This window comes from Oryctolagus cuniculus, chromosome 2 (genome assembly GCF_051225735.1).
Source record: "Oryctolagus cuniculus isolate XC-2025 breed Fujian yellow rabbit chromosome 2, ASM5122573v1, whole genome shotgun sequence".
NCBI classification, from domain to species: domain Eukaryota; kingdom Metazoa; phylum Chordata; class Mammalia; order Lagomorpha; family Leporidae; genus Oryctolagus; species Oryctolagus cuniculus.
The window spans coordinates 89,585,499-89,599,099 of NC_142868.1; the positions used below are offsets into that span (position 1 = coordinate 89,585,499).

General features: G+C 56.6%; 1 long non-coding RNA gene across 1 annotated transcript; it reads right to left on the minus strand.

Moving 5' to 3' along the window:
• Positions 1-1,594: 1,594 nt before the first annotated feature.
• Positions 1,595-6,188, minus strand: LOC149127887 (uncharacterized). The gene is made up of 3 exons (XR_016229622.1): positions 5,644-6,188; positions 3,270-3,357; positions 1,595-2,266 (listed from the first exon to the last, which is right to left on the minus strand). It is a non-coding gene; the product is annotated as an uncharacterized LOC149127887 (long non-coding RNA).
• Between the last annotated feature and the right edge of the window lie 7,413 nt (positions 6,189-13,601).

Consider the following 13,601-nt stretch of genomic DNA (forward strand, 5'->3'; position numbering starts at 1 on the left):
AAAGCACCCCTCAGCTCCGACTCCCCTCCCAGAACCCGGCCAGGCCCTCGCTGCAGCCTGCCCACTCCCTCACTCTCCTGGAGCTCCGCCCAGCCCAGCCCAGCCCAGCCCAGCCCAGGCTCAGTGTCTACCAGGAGAGCTGCAAAGCAGGGGACTTCTGTGGGTCACTCACAGGCTGAGCAATAGGAGGGAGGTCAGGAGGATCTCCGCCAGGGAGAGGGCTGGGAATGAGGAGAGGGAGGGGGGGAGGGAGAGAGCGCTCAAAGAAAAAGGGGGTGGATGTTTGGCCAGCAGCCAAGTGCCTGCCTTCCTTACCGAGTGCCTCTGTTTCCTGTTTCATGTGGGGCAGGTGATGGCTCAAGCAGCTGGGTCTCTGCTACCCACACGGGAGACCTGGACTGCATCCTGGCTCCTGACTGTAGCCAGGCCCAGGCCAGCCTTTAAAAAAAAATTAGGATTCACTGTGCTTATTTGAAAGAGTTACTGAGAGAGATCTTGAATTCACTGGTTCACTCCCCACCAAATGACCACACACCCAAGTCTAGGCCAGGCTGAAGCCAGGAGTGAGGTGCTCCATCCGGGTCTCCCATGTGGATGGCAAGGACCCAAGATATTCTACTGCTTCCCCAGGCCATTAGCAGGGAGCTGGATAAGAAGAGGAGCAGCCAGGACTCGAACCAGTACCCACATGGGATTCCAGTATTGCATGTTGGAAGCTTACCCCACCATGCCACAACACCAGCCCCAGCCTCTGTGGGAACCTGCGAATGACCCAGTAGATGGGAGTTCTTTCTCTGCATCTCTCTCTCTCTCTCTCTCCCCCCCCCCAGCCTTTTTCTCTGTTTCTCTCTCAGTTTGTCAGCCTCTCAAATCATTTTTTTTTTTAATTTTAAAAAGAATGCCAGCCCCTTTAATCATCAGGTAATTGCCCTGCTTGCGATTACAATCTGCCTGCATTTCACTAAACTTTACGACACCTGATGACAAGTTAATAACACCGGGGACCTCACCTTGGACAATCAACAGATGCTCCAGCCCTCTGGTGCAGGGAGGAGGGTGTGCGGGAAGGGGAGGGGGCAAGCCAGAGCAAATGCAGCTCAGCCTGGGGGGAAGGGAGCCAAGAAGGTGGGGAAACTGGTTCTTTCTGCTGTCAACGTGGCCCCAGCAATAAATCAGCATTAACAATACTGTCATCTATCAAAGAGGCCTTTGAAGTGGCAGCACCTATAATTTCCCACCTGTACAAGGTACCTTTGTGTGCGAGTCAGCTTAGAAGCTGGCTGGGAGAAAGAGGTGGTGACTTGTCCACGTTGTCCCAACAGCTCCGGGCTGCTGTGGGACCCTGCACACTGCCTGCTCCCGCTGTCACCCCCACGCCCACCAGGCCCCAGGCTCCAAGACCCCACTGCATGCGGTGGCCTCTGTGGGAAGGGCTGAGGGGGCTGCGGGGATCCAGCTGAGCTGGGGTGGGGAGTGGCAGGGTCAGGCCCAGGGGCCAGCAGATCTAGGCACCCCAGCCCAGCCCAGAGGCCCCCCACCACTGGGATCAGCTCCCCAAGAACCAACTGCCTTTTTTTTTTAAAGATTGATTTATTTGAAACACAGAGCTACACAGAGAGAGGGGAGGGAGGGAGAAGGAGAGAATCTTCCATCCACTGGTTCACTCCCCAAATGGCCCCCACAGCCAGGGCTGGGCCAGGGCAAATTTAGAAGCCTGGAACTGCATCCGGGTCTCCCACACACTTGGGCCGTCTTCTGCAGCCTTTCAGGTGCATTGGCAGGGAGCTGGGTGGGAAACAGAGCGGCTGGGACCCGAGTCAGCGCCACAGTGTGGGATGCTGGCGCTGCACGTGGCAGCCTCGCTCCCTGTGCCACAACGCCAGCCCCCCAGGAAATGATTTCCAAACACGCGGCAGTCTCAGAAGCAACGGTCCCCTGACCCACGGTCCCTTCTTCCCTCTGCCAGGTCTCAGACAGAGGCTGATGGAGCCGGTGCTACATTGCCAGGGCCGTGGTCACGGGATCTCAAACAGCAGACACTTAGCTCAGTGCTTGGGAGGCGAAAGGCCCACAGCCAGCGCTAGGTTTTCCTGCAGCGTCTCTCCTCGGCTCGCAGTGGCCTGGGCCGTCCGGTGGTCTTCCTTGGGGCGTATCCCATCCAGCTTGCCCTCTTAGGACACCGGCCACCATGGACTAGGGCCCGCCAAACGGCTCCCTTGGACTTCTTTACCTTTCAAAGGCCTTCCGCTCCAAACACAGTCACGTTCTGGGGGGGACAGGGGTGGGGGCGGTTAGAACTTCTACACAGAAATTGGCAAAGCGCAAAGCGGAGAGTACAATTCAGCTCATAGCAGAGCCTCAGAGCCTCAGAGACAGCCCGGAATGAACCCCGGCCAGAGGCAACAAAGGCCCTGAACACCCCCAGTCTGCCGGCCACACCCCATCTCCTGATTCCTGGACGATTCTCCTGGATGCACGGAACCCACCCCTCCTGCCCCTGCCTCCTCTCACAGATACTTTAACACCAGATTTAAACTAGACCCAGTGGCCGGCGTCGCGGCTCACTAGGCTAATCCTCCGCCTTGCAGTGCTGGCACACCGGGTTCTAGTTCCTGTCGGGGCACCGGATTCTGTCCCGGTTGCCCCTCTTCCAGGCCAGCTCTCTGCTGTGGCCAGGGAAGTGCAGTGGAGGATGGCCCAAGTGCTTGGGCCCTGCACCCCATGGGAGACCAGGAGAAGCACCTGGCCCCGGCCTTCGGATCAGCGCGGTGCACCGGCCGCAGCGCACCAGCCGTGGCGGCCATTGGAGGGTGAACCAACGGCAAAGGAAGACCTTTCTCTCTGTCTCTCTCACTATCCACTCTGCCTGTCAAAAAATAAAATAAAATAAAAAATAAACCAGACCCAGCGGGGCCAGCATTGCGGTGCTGTGAGTTAAGCAGTGCCAGCATCCCAAATAGGAGCACTCATTCCAGCCCTGGCTGCTCCACTACTGATCCAGCTCTCTGCTAATGCACCAGGGAAAGCAGCAGAAGATGGCCCAAGTGTTTGGACCCCTGCACCTACATGGGAGACGTGGATGGAGTTCCAGGCTCCTGGCTTCAGCCTGGCCCAACCCTGGCTGTTGCAACCATCTGGGGAGTGAACCAGCAGATGGAAGATCTGCCTGTGTATGTGTCTGTCTGTCTGTCTCTCCATCTCTCTCTGTAGCTCTGCTTTTCAAATACATAGAATTTTTTAACTAAAGTAAAATAGGCCAGCCCACTCACCTCCTACCCAGGAAGATGAGCTCCTCTGTGGCTCTGCCTTCCTGTGAGGTCCTTTTCAGCATGACTGGGACCAAGAACCCCAAGATGCCTGTAAAAGGGAACGCTCACCAAGCACCTCCCCCACAGCCCCAGCACCGCTCCAGCATCTGGTGTCGCTCACGTGTACGATGGCCTGGGAAGCGTGCACCAAGGAAGACACTGTTGAGTCGTCTCCTCAACGTCAAGGGTGGCCCGGAACCCAGGTCCCTGTGACCCAAACCCCCTCTCTCGCTCCCCTAAGCTCCCCTGCCTCCCCGCCGTACACAGGTGCCTCTAAACTATCAGCAGCCGCTGCTGAGCGGTGGGGGTGAAGACAGACTTGGCCATTTGAAAGCAGGGCGTGTAAAGCTGCCTTTACTGTGGGCTGTTGTCCCGAGGTCGTGGCCATGTTTTCACGCGTCGCGTCTTCTATGAGCACACGTGCAGTCTGCTCCTGGCGAGCTTGCGTGCCTTTGCTTCCTGAGCCAGCTCAGGCTTGAGTCCTGGCACCCCACCCTAAGGTCTGGGGTCCCGCTCCGGTGAGGGCTCCCCTCCCACAGTCCGTCCTTGCGCTACAGTTTCCTCGAGAGTCAGCCACGCCTTTGCTGCCACCTCCTCCTTCGCTGCCACTCTCGGTTCTTAGGGAAGCCTTGGAAGAGGAAAGTGGCCAACACTGGGCCCTCCTGACAAGTAGAAAAGTCAGCCTCGGGGCCAGCGCGGTGGCGCACTAGTTAATCCTCTGCTGCAGCACCAGCATTCCACATGGGCGCCGGGTTCTAGTCCCGGTTGCTCCTCTTCCAGTCCAGCTCTCTGCTGTGGCCCGGGATGGCAGTGGAGGACGGCCCAAGTGCTTGGGCCCTGCACCCGCATGGGAGACCAGGAGGAAGCACCTGGCTCCTGGCTTTGGATAGGCCCAGCTCCAGCTGTTGTGGCCATTTGGGGGATGAACCAACGGAAGGAAGACCTTTCTCTCTGTCTCTCTGTCTCTCTGTCTCTCACTGTCTATAACTCTACCTGTCAAATAAATAAAAATCTTAAAAAAAGAAAGAAAGAAAAAGAAAAGTCAGCCCCAAAGTCCTCCCCAAAGCCCACGGCCCTCTCGGCCCAGATATCCTGTCCAGGGCTGCTCCATTCCTCGGCCGTGCACCTGCTGCCCACCAGGGAGCCACCACGGACAGCCTCTGGCTCCCTACATCTTTGCCACCTGTCTGGTCTTTTTCATGGGGTCGGCAACAAGTCCCTGAGGTGGCTCCAACCCCACAGGTGCCGGCTCCGTGGAGGCTGGAGAAGGGTCGGGAGAGCCTTTGTGACAGCCAGGCCCCCTCCTGGTGGTCTGAGTGACATCTGGACGATGGCAGAGCTGTGGCACTTGGCTGTGGCATGGGAACCAGTCTCTTCTACAAAATGAGGGGGTGGGCCTGAGGGTCTCACGGCTCTGAGCTTTTTTTTTTTTTAAGGTTTTATCCATTTATTTGAAAGGCAAGAGTTACAGAGAGTGAGATCTTCCATCTGCTGGTTCCCACCCCAAAAGTCCACAATGGCTGAGCCAGGCACTTCATCCAGGTCTCCTATGTGAGTGGCAGGAGCCCAAGCACTTGGACTACCCTCTGCTGCTTTCCCAGATGCATAAAGAGGAAGCTGGATCAGAAGGGGAGCAGCCGGGACTTGAACTGGCGCCCACATGGTATGCCGCGTTGCAGGCTGCAGGTTACCCCACTTTGCCACAGCGCTGGCCCCAGCTCTGAGTTTCTGTCCCTGCACTTGCTCCACCCACTTGGGAAGACCCCAGAAAGCTTTCCCACCACACAGGGGAGGGCACGCAATACCCTCTTCACACACGCACACACACACACAGAGGGGCCACTCCCGCACCTGCCCCCACCCTTCCCCAGGCCCTGGTTTCCTCCTCGCCTACAGCAGCTCCCAGGAAGCAGCAGCCAGGCAGGGGCTCGAAGAACAGCTTCTTGGCAGAGACCGGAGTGGGTGGGGTGCGGTAGATTTTTTCCTTGGAGGCCCAAAGCCTCTTCAGCTGCCAGGCCTGACAGCCACGGAGATTTATGGCCTGGGCAGCTTCTGGTCCCAGCCTCGTGAATGAACGGCTCAACCCCAAGGCCCCCGGGGAAGGGGGTTTGTGGATGGGAATGCAGCCTCCTGGAGAGAAAGGAGCCCGGGCCAGGGTGCCCAGGGCCAGGTGGGGCCCGCCAGGTCCTCTCTCCCCAAGCACAGGCACCAAGCACAATAGGCCTCTGTGCTTGGGGGGCGAGCGACAGACAAGGACGGAAGGCGATGGGGGTCCCAAAGATCCCACTGAAGGTTCGGGGCCGGCCCAGCCTCTGAAACCCCTCCCACCGCTCACCTGTTCTCCCAGATGCTGTTCCCTGCGTGTGTCTAAAGATAGAGCAGAGAGAAGACTGGAGCGGGGAAGGGCCGCCCCTGCAGGCCTGTGTGCGTTTGTTGTCGATACGCTGTTCTTGGTGACGGCAGGAGCAGGCTCGCGGCTTGGTTATAGTTTATCCCTGCCTCCTCGGGAAAAGGATGGAACGCTGGCAGGGCCTCTTGTGGTCACAAGACCCTTGTGGCCCTGGCCCTTGTCCTCAGCCTGGTCCCTGGGATGGCAAAGGAACCACACGGACTCACAGAGCACCCCTGGCCTTGCTGATTGATAAAAACGACCTCACTAAGAGAACTACATCCCGAACAAAGGAGAGGCTGGGGCGCCTCCACCAGGAAGCCAGCTTGGATAGGCTGCTGAAGGTGGAAGTCTCTGCCACCTCTATAAAGCAGGGCCAGTTCTGTGGCACAGCAACCCGGCATCCCAAAGGAGCGCCAGTTCGAGTCCCACCTGCTGCACTTCCAATGCAACTGGCTGTTAATGCACCTGGGAAAGCAGTGGAAGATGGCCCAGGTGCTTGGGCCCCTGCACCCAGGTGGGAGACCCGGATGGAGTTCCATGTTCCTTGCTTTGGCCCCAGCTGTTGTGGCCATTTGGGGGGGGGGGGTGTGAACCAGCAGATGGACAATCTCTCTCTCTCTCTCTCTCTGCCTTTCAAATAAATAAATCTTAAAAAATAAAAAATAAAAAATAAAAAAAAAAAACATGGTTCCCCCAGGTGAAGCAGCCTCTCTGCAGGTGCACAGCTGTCATCAAACGTCTTCTCCACCTAAGTCACCCAAGCCAGGCTTCCACAGAGAGCGATCCAGACACCAAGAGCCGGGCATCAAAGGGACCTCTGGGAAACCTGCAGCTGACCCGGCTGTGGCCTGGGCACGCAGGCGGGAATAAATACATATTCCCTGAGCACCAAATCGGGCCTGGTGACCCGGCCCGCAGCGCAGGGTCGTCTTGAGGAACAGCTGATGTTGGAGCCCACGCAGCTGATCCCCCTTTGCACTCCGCAAGAGGCAAGGGCCTGCAGTCACGGCTCAGGGATCCAGGCTGAGCACGAGGGACGGCGTCCTGGCCAGCAGCTTGTACAGCCCTGTAAGGCCTCGCGAGGGAGGAGGCTGCTGGGATGCCCTTGGGGATTTCCCCGGGAACTGGCTCAGGTGGCTCGGTCCAGCCCCAGCACAGCCCTTGGGAGCCCCAGACAACCGAGTCGGCTCCTCGTGGCAGCAACCCTGCAAACCTGCAGGGAGGAGAGGGCCCCATAGCACAGATGGGCTGCAAAACAGCAGCGGCGGTGTGGGTTCCAAGCTCTCTGCACACCAACACAGAGATTCCCCAGCCCTGTCTCACAACCAGGCTAGCCGGCCCCAGGAGGCAGCCCCTGGCTTCCCTGGGGGAAGCCAGTCACCCATTCTTCCAGGTGGGAGTGACAGAGAAAGAAGGAGATAATGACATTTGACTCCTGGTGGAAGAACCCACCCATTTGTCAGATGGGGAGACTGAGCCCGAGGGTGTGGGCAGTGGCTTCCTTGGGTGACTTTGTGTCAGAGCTGGGACTGGAAAAAAAAGTTTAGGGATTTGACCAGGCTTCCCGTCAGCTGCGTAACCTCAAGAAAGTCATATAACCACCTCAGACCTTTGGTAGCCTCCTCTACAAATGGGAATGGTATAAATAATAAATATTAAACCTAATGCGGTGCTGGCATCCCATGTGGGTTCTGGTTCAAGTCCCGGCTGCTCCACTTCTGACCCAGCTCCCTGCTAAGGCCCCTGGGAAAGCAGTGGAAGATGGCTTAAGTCCTTGGGTCCCTGCACCCATGTGGGAGATCCAGCCCCAGCTATTGCAGCTGTTTGGGAAGTGAACCAGCAGATGGAAGATCTCTCTCTCTCTCTCTCTCTCTCTCCCCCTCTCTCTCCCTTTCAAAATAAGTAAATAAATCTTTAAAAAAATAAGAAACCATTTAAAAATAAGCCTTGTCATCCTTTCTCCCCACTTCTCTATCTGTATTAGTCTAGCTGGCTTGAACTTAGCCCTGTAACCTGGAAGTGATTCCTCTAAATTCTCAGACTAACAGAAAAACAAGATCTTTCATCTTGAAGACCACGGAAGGTTTATTATCTGTCCTGCAGGTGCCCACAGGCACTCAGATGGAGACAGACACGGTCATGTGGGGAGTCAGGTGCACACAGGAGCAGGGGGGGGGGGGGTCCCTTGACCTTGAGAGCCGTGGGAAGCTTGCACACTGTCTGGTGCGAGGCACAGTTACCTGAACACTAACAGGAAACCCAGGCACACTGAGCCATTCTGTGGCCTCGCGTCTCAGCAGCTTCCATCCCCACAGTCCTCAGTTCTCTGGGGCCAGAGATGAGCACCCAGAGGCCCTTGCAAGCCATCTTGACCACCTTGACGGGTCCAAGGCAGGGAGCAGTTCTGCTTTGCTCTGCAGCCGTCCTCTCCCGCCTGGCCCAGCCTCTCCCCTGCCCACTCACCCTCAGCTCACCCAACCCCTGCCTCGGAAGAAGAAACACAAGGACCATGCTGAGTAAGGCTCTGAGCACGCCCATATTAACCCACGTGCAAGGGAGCTCTCGGCACCCACCTGTCACAGACAGGGACAGTAAGGGTCACAGAGGTTAACCAACTTCCGGTCACACGGGGACAAAAGTGGCAGATCTGGGGACTAAGCCCTGGCCCTTAAAATACATATTGTAGGGCTGGCGCTGTGGCGCAGTGGGTTAAAGCCCCAGCATCCCATGTGGGCACCAGTTCTAGTCCCGGCCGCTCTTCTTCCAATCCAGCTCTCTATGGCCTGGGAAAGCAGTGGAAGACGGCCCAAGTCCTTGAACCCCTGCACCCACGTGGGAGACTCAGAAGAAGCTCCTGGCTCCTGGCTTTGGCTCAGCGCAGCTCTGGCCATTGCGGTCATTTGGAGCGTGAACCAGTGGAATCAAAGACCCCTCTCTCTAGCTCTACCTCTCTCTGTAATTCTTCAAATAAATAAAATAAATCTTTTTAAAAAATACATATGATATATTCAAGCAATTAGCTCAAAATACAGCACCTGTTATTAAATAACAGTAAATACCTATGCCCTTGAGAGCTTTTTTTTTCTCCTAAGATTTATTTTTATTTTATTTGAAAGGCAGAGTTCCAGAGAGAGAGATAGAGAGAGAGAGAGATCTTCCATCCACTCTCCTAAATGACTGCAATGGCCAGGTTTGGGCCAGGCAGAAGCCAGGAGCCAGGAACTCCATCTGGGCCTCCCACATGGGTGCAGGGGCCCAGGCACTTGGGCCATCTTCAGCTTCTCTCTCAGGTGCAGTAGCAGGGAGCTGGGTCAGAAGTGGAGCAGCTGAGACTGGAACCCGCGCTTGTGCGGGAGGCTGGCATCACAGCAGTAATGCAACCCACCGCACCACAACGCCAGCCCCTGCCTTCAGGTCTGACAATCGCATGCCAGGAATCTAGCCACAGCGTGGGAAATCTCCAGGCTGGACGGAACCACGTCACTCTGGTTGTAACAGCCCCGACTATCACTCAAGGGTGAGAGTGCAGTCTCTGGGCCGGCACCGTGGCTCACTTGGTTAATCCTCCGCCTGTGGCGCCGGCATCCCATATGGGCGCCGGGTTCTAGTCCCGGTTGCTCCTCTCCCAGTCCAGCTCTCTGCTGTGGCCCAGGAGGGCAGTGGAGGATGGCCCAAGTACTTGGGCCCTGCACCCGCATGGGAGACCAGGAGGAAGCACCTGGCTCCTGGCTTCAGATCGGCGCAGTGTCGGCGGTAGCATCCATTTGGGGAGTGAACCAAGGGAAGGAAGACCTTTCTCTCTCTCTCTCTCTCTCTCTCTCTCGCTCGCTCACTCTACCTGTCAAATAAAAAAAAGAGAGAGAGAGAGAATGCAGTCTCTGGGATACCATCATGACAGGGAGCTCACTACCTTCCAGGAACACTGCCTCTGTATTGAGCAGTTCTGATTGCATTATTGTTGTTGTTGTTGTTGTTGTTGTTGTTGTTGTTGTTGTTATTCTATGCAGAGGAAAAAGCAGACTGCTGGGAGCCCTCACCGCCCAGCCTGAGCCCGGAGCTCCACAGCCTGCTCCCCCCACCCCAGCCCAGCTCCACACCAGCCCTCAGCACCCTCAGCGTGCACCGCGGTTCCCAGGCGGTTTCCATGCTGGCACACCAGCCTGGCGCCTTCTTCCCTGCCACCCGCCCGCACCTTCCAGGCTCTGAGCTCCCAGGCCTGCATACCAGCACGCACACTGCTGACAGCTGGGAGCCAGAGGGCAGCTCCGCCCAGCCAACCCTGGGCGTGGGGCAGGGCCAAGGCAATGGTGCCTGGGCCCAGAGTGTGAGCGCCAAGAAAAGCCTCCCCACACACTCGTCCAGAGACAGAAGGGAGAGGATTTCGACAGGCCTGCCTTGAGCCTGCAGAGCACACGGCCGGGGGCTGGAGGAGAGGACGGGAGTGCAGAATATCTCCAGACCCTGCCCAGGGCACCTGCCTTAAGCTCTGCCCCCTTCCTCCGTCCCCTTGTTCAGTGTGGGAGTGGCTGGGGAACATACTACCCAAAACCTGCAAGACTGCAGTGAAAATGAACCTGACCTTGGAGGGACAAGTGATGGGACAGGGTGCCAGGAGACAGAGAAGGCTCTGGCAAGTGGAGGAAAGGGCATCTCAGGTAGAGGGGGGGTCCCTGTACCCCTCAGCTCCCCCACAAAGATGGAAGAGGAGGAGACGGATAGCACAGATGCTGATTTCAGGGTCTACTGTGGATTGGGCCCTGCCCTGGAGCACTGGCCTAAATGACTCTACTGGATCTCAGTAACAACGCTGTGACGGGAACCCCATAGTCTACACGGGACAGAAGTGGAAGTTCAGGTTCAGAACGGGAGGTCACACAGACACTGAGGCAGAGTCGGGAATCCAACCCAGGGTGGCTTGGTGTGAAGTCCCCTCCCCAGGGGTCACCCCCACGCCAAGGGCCTCTCACACACATGTGGACACACACACACACACACACACGTGCATGCACACAGGAGCTCCTAGAGCCTGAGCAGGAGGCGGGGTGAGGGGCCCGGACTCTGGAACCAGATTCCCAAAGCTTCCTCAACGTTCGGTTCCCCACCCCCCATTTGTAAAGTGAAGGTCATGGTGCCCCCTCGCTGGGTTTAGGATGACCTACCTAGGCGCAGCCCATGTGAGAAGGGGGAGGGGAGTGTTTTCAAACAGAGAGAAGAGCTGTGTGCAAATACCACAGCTCTTAAGGATGGAAAAGGTTGGTACAATTGCACTGAGGGAGAGAGAGAGATGGGAGACGGGAGAGGACAGCAAAGGCCAAACCGTGCGGCTCCCGCCAGCTGCAGCTAGGGCCATGGAGAAGGCACGCTGGGTGTCTGCGTGTGACATGTACACGCCTGCTCACTCCCCGCCGGATGAGACAGGGAAGCTGACTCTGAGCCACTGTGCTGTGACTGGGGCGGGCCGTAGTGTGGCTGTCACTCAGGGGGAAAGGATGGGAGCCTGGAGAGAAGTGACTGGGAGACAGACCGGGGCCACGTCAGGTGACTTGATGATGCGTGAGAGTGACGGAATGGGGACAGTGGGGGGACAAGAGTGGCTCCCAGTCCCGTGCTTTGCTTGTCTCTTGAGTTGGGAAAAAACACAGAAGAGTATTAAATGCAAGGGTACTTCAGAGGTTTGTGGGAAATGAAATTAAAAGTTTATTCTAGGAGTAGGTTCTGTGGCATAGCAGGTAACCCCTCTGCCTGCAGTGCCAGTATCCCATATGGGTTCAGGTTTGAGTCCCGCTGCTCCACTTCCAATCCAGCTCTCTGCTATGGCCTGGGAAAGCAGTGGAAGATGGCCTGAGTGCTCGGGCCCCTGCACCCACGTGGGAGACCCGGAAGAACCTCCTGGCTCCTGGCTTCAGATCGGTGCAACTCCAGTTGTTGCAGCCAACTGGGAAGTGAACCAGCGGATGGAAGACCTCTCTCTCTTTGTGACTCTCCTTCTCTGTGTCTATAGCTCTGCCTCTCAAATAACTAAATAAATAAAAAGTTTATTCTGGTGCAAAAAAAAATTTGAGATGCAAGTGCAGCTTTTTCCCGTGAACACCCATCATACACACAGATGGAGTTCCAGGCTCCTGGCTTCCATCTGGCCCCATGAGGAGCGAACCAGCAGACGGAAGATCTTCCTCTGTCTCATTCTGTCACTCTGTCTTTCAAATAAATAAAATGAATCTTTCAAGAAGCAGACTTGGGGGTGGACATTAGGCCTAGCAGTTAGGATGCCACCTAAGATACTAAGATACCCACATCTCACATCCGAGTGCTCGGGCTCAGTTCCTGGCTCAGTTCCTGACTCGTGCTTCCTTGTCCGGGCTCCTCCCTGTCCCTGCCACCGCCAGTGCCGTGCACAGAAAGCAAATGAACAGCAGCTCAGCCCCCTCTGTGTGTTCCTGGAAGACCCACAGTGCTCTCTGTGCTGTGGACCCAGCCTGTCCAGGAGAGACACAGGCCCAGGGTGGCAGCCCCGAGGCATGGTCCCTGTTGGGGCTGGAATCAGCCTCCAGAGCCCAGGCACAGCTGTCTGTCAAGGGCAGAGCCACCAGCCACTGCCTGCAGGCAGCAGGAGGGCCCCCCTCCAGGCATGTCCCCGTGCTGTCGGCCAGACAGGTGGCCCTGGTCCTCGCTGCGACCCTCCAGGGGAAGTGCCTAATGGAGGAGGGAGGGGAGAGAACCCCTCCATGATCAGGAGAAGAGACTTCTTCCCAGCTCTGAGCACTCCCAGTAGCCCGCCCTGACCCCAGCTTGAGCCTGGCTCTTTACCAGCCCTCAAGTGTCGCCTTTAGATTGGGGAACTCCAAGGGGCTGACCTCCCTGCCAGGGCCACAACAAACACCTGTCACAGGCATGGGCGCTAATGACAGGCCCAAGTGAATGGCATTAAGGTTAACACCTGCGTTAGCCACACGCCGCCCAAGGTCAGCAGTGCCTGCTGAAGCAGACTGGGGCGGGGTGGGGGAGATCAGCCGCATTCAGCGTGAGCAGGTGGCTGTGAGAGTTGTGCCCTTGGCTCTCCCCACTCATCCATGTAATTGAAGTAACTCAGGGCATTTTCTGCACTTGTGGGAGGGGGTGAGCAACACCCTGACCCACCAGCTGGGCGCCAGCCCTTCCTGCTTCTGTCTGTTCAGCCCGGCTCTCTCCTGGCTCAGCAGATCCCCTCTGCAGTGTCGGGGGCCCTTGCTCCCTCCAGCAGGCATGCACCTGTTAGCACCTGGGGCTCCCAGGCAACTGAAAGACCAAACCTATAGCCGAGCCCCCAGGACAAACCATCCCCAAATGCAAAGCCAAGATGTGGGGTGGGGCGCCTCGCCCCCTTATCCAAGGGGGATATGTTTCAAGATCACGAGGGAATGCCTGAACCCACAGACAGTACTCTACAAATAGCATGCTTTTTCCTATCAATACAAAGATACAAGGGGACTTCACAAAGTTCATGGGAAAATGTGTGACATGAAAAACTATAGATTCCAAATTTTTTGCACGAAGACGAATTTATCTTTTCACTCCATTTTCCATGAATTTTTAAAAGCATGTTCATATATAATCTACGATAAAGTTTAACTTATAAATTAGACAGTGAGAAAGTGGCAACAGCAACCAAAAATAGAACAATTGGAGCACACTGTGATACAAATTCTGAGAGTGCGATGCCTCTCGCCGTCTCTCTGGAAAGTTCTTTCTGTACGGTACTCACCCTTCTTCTTGCTGTGATGGCGTGAGATGACACAGTTCCAAGGCTGGCTGCAAGTCACTCAAATCAGTGAAGCCGCTGATGAGCGGGAGCTGCTGGGAACACGCGCGGGGCGGCACTGTGGCCCAGTGCGTTAAGCCACCACCTGCAAAACAGGGCATTC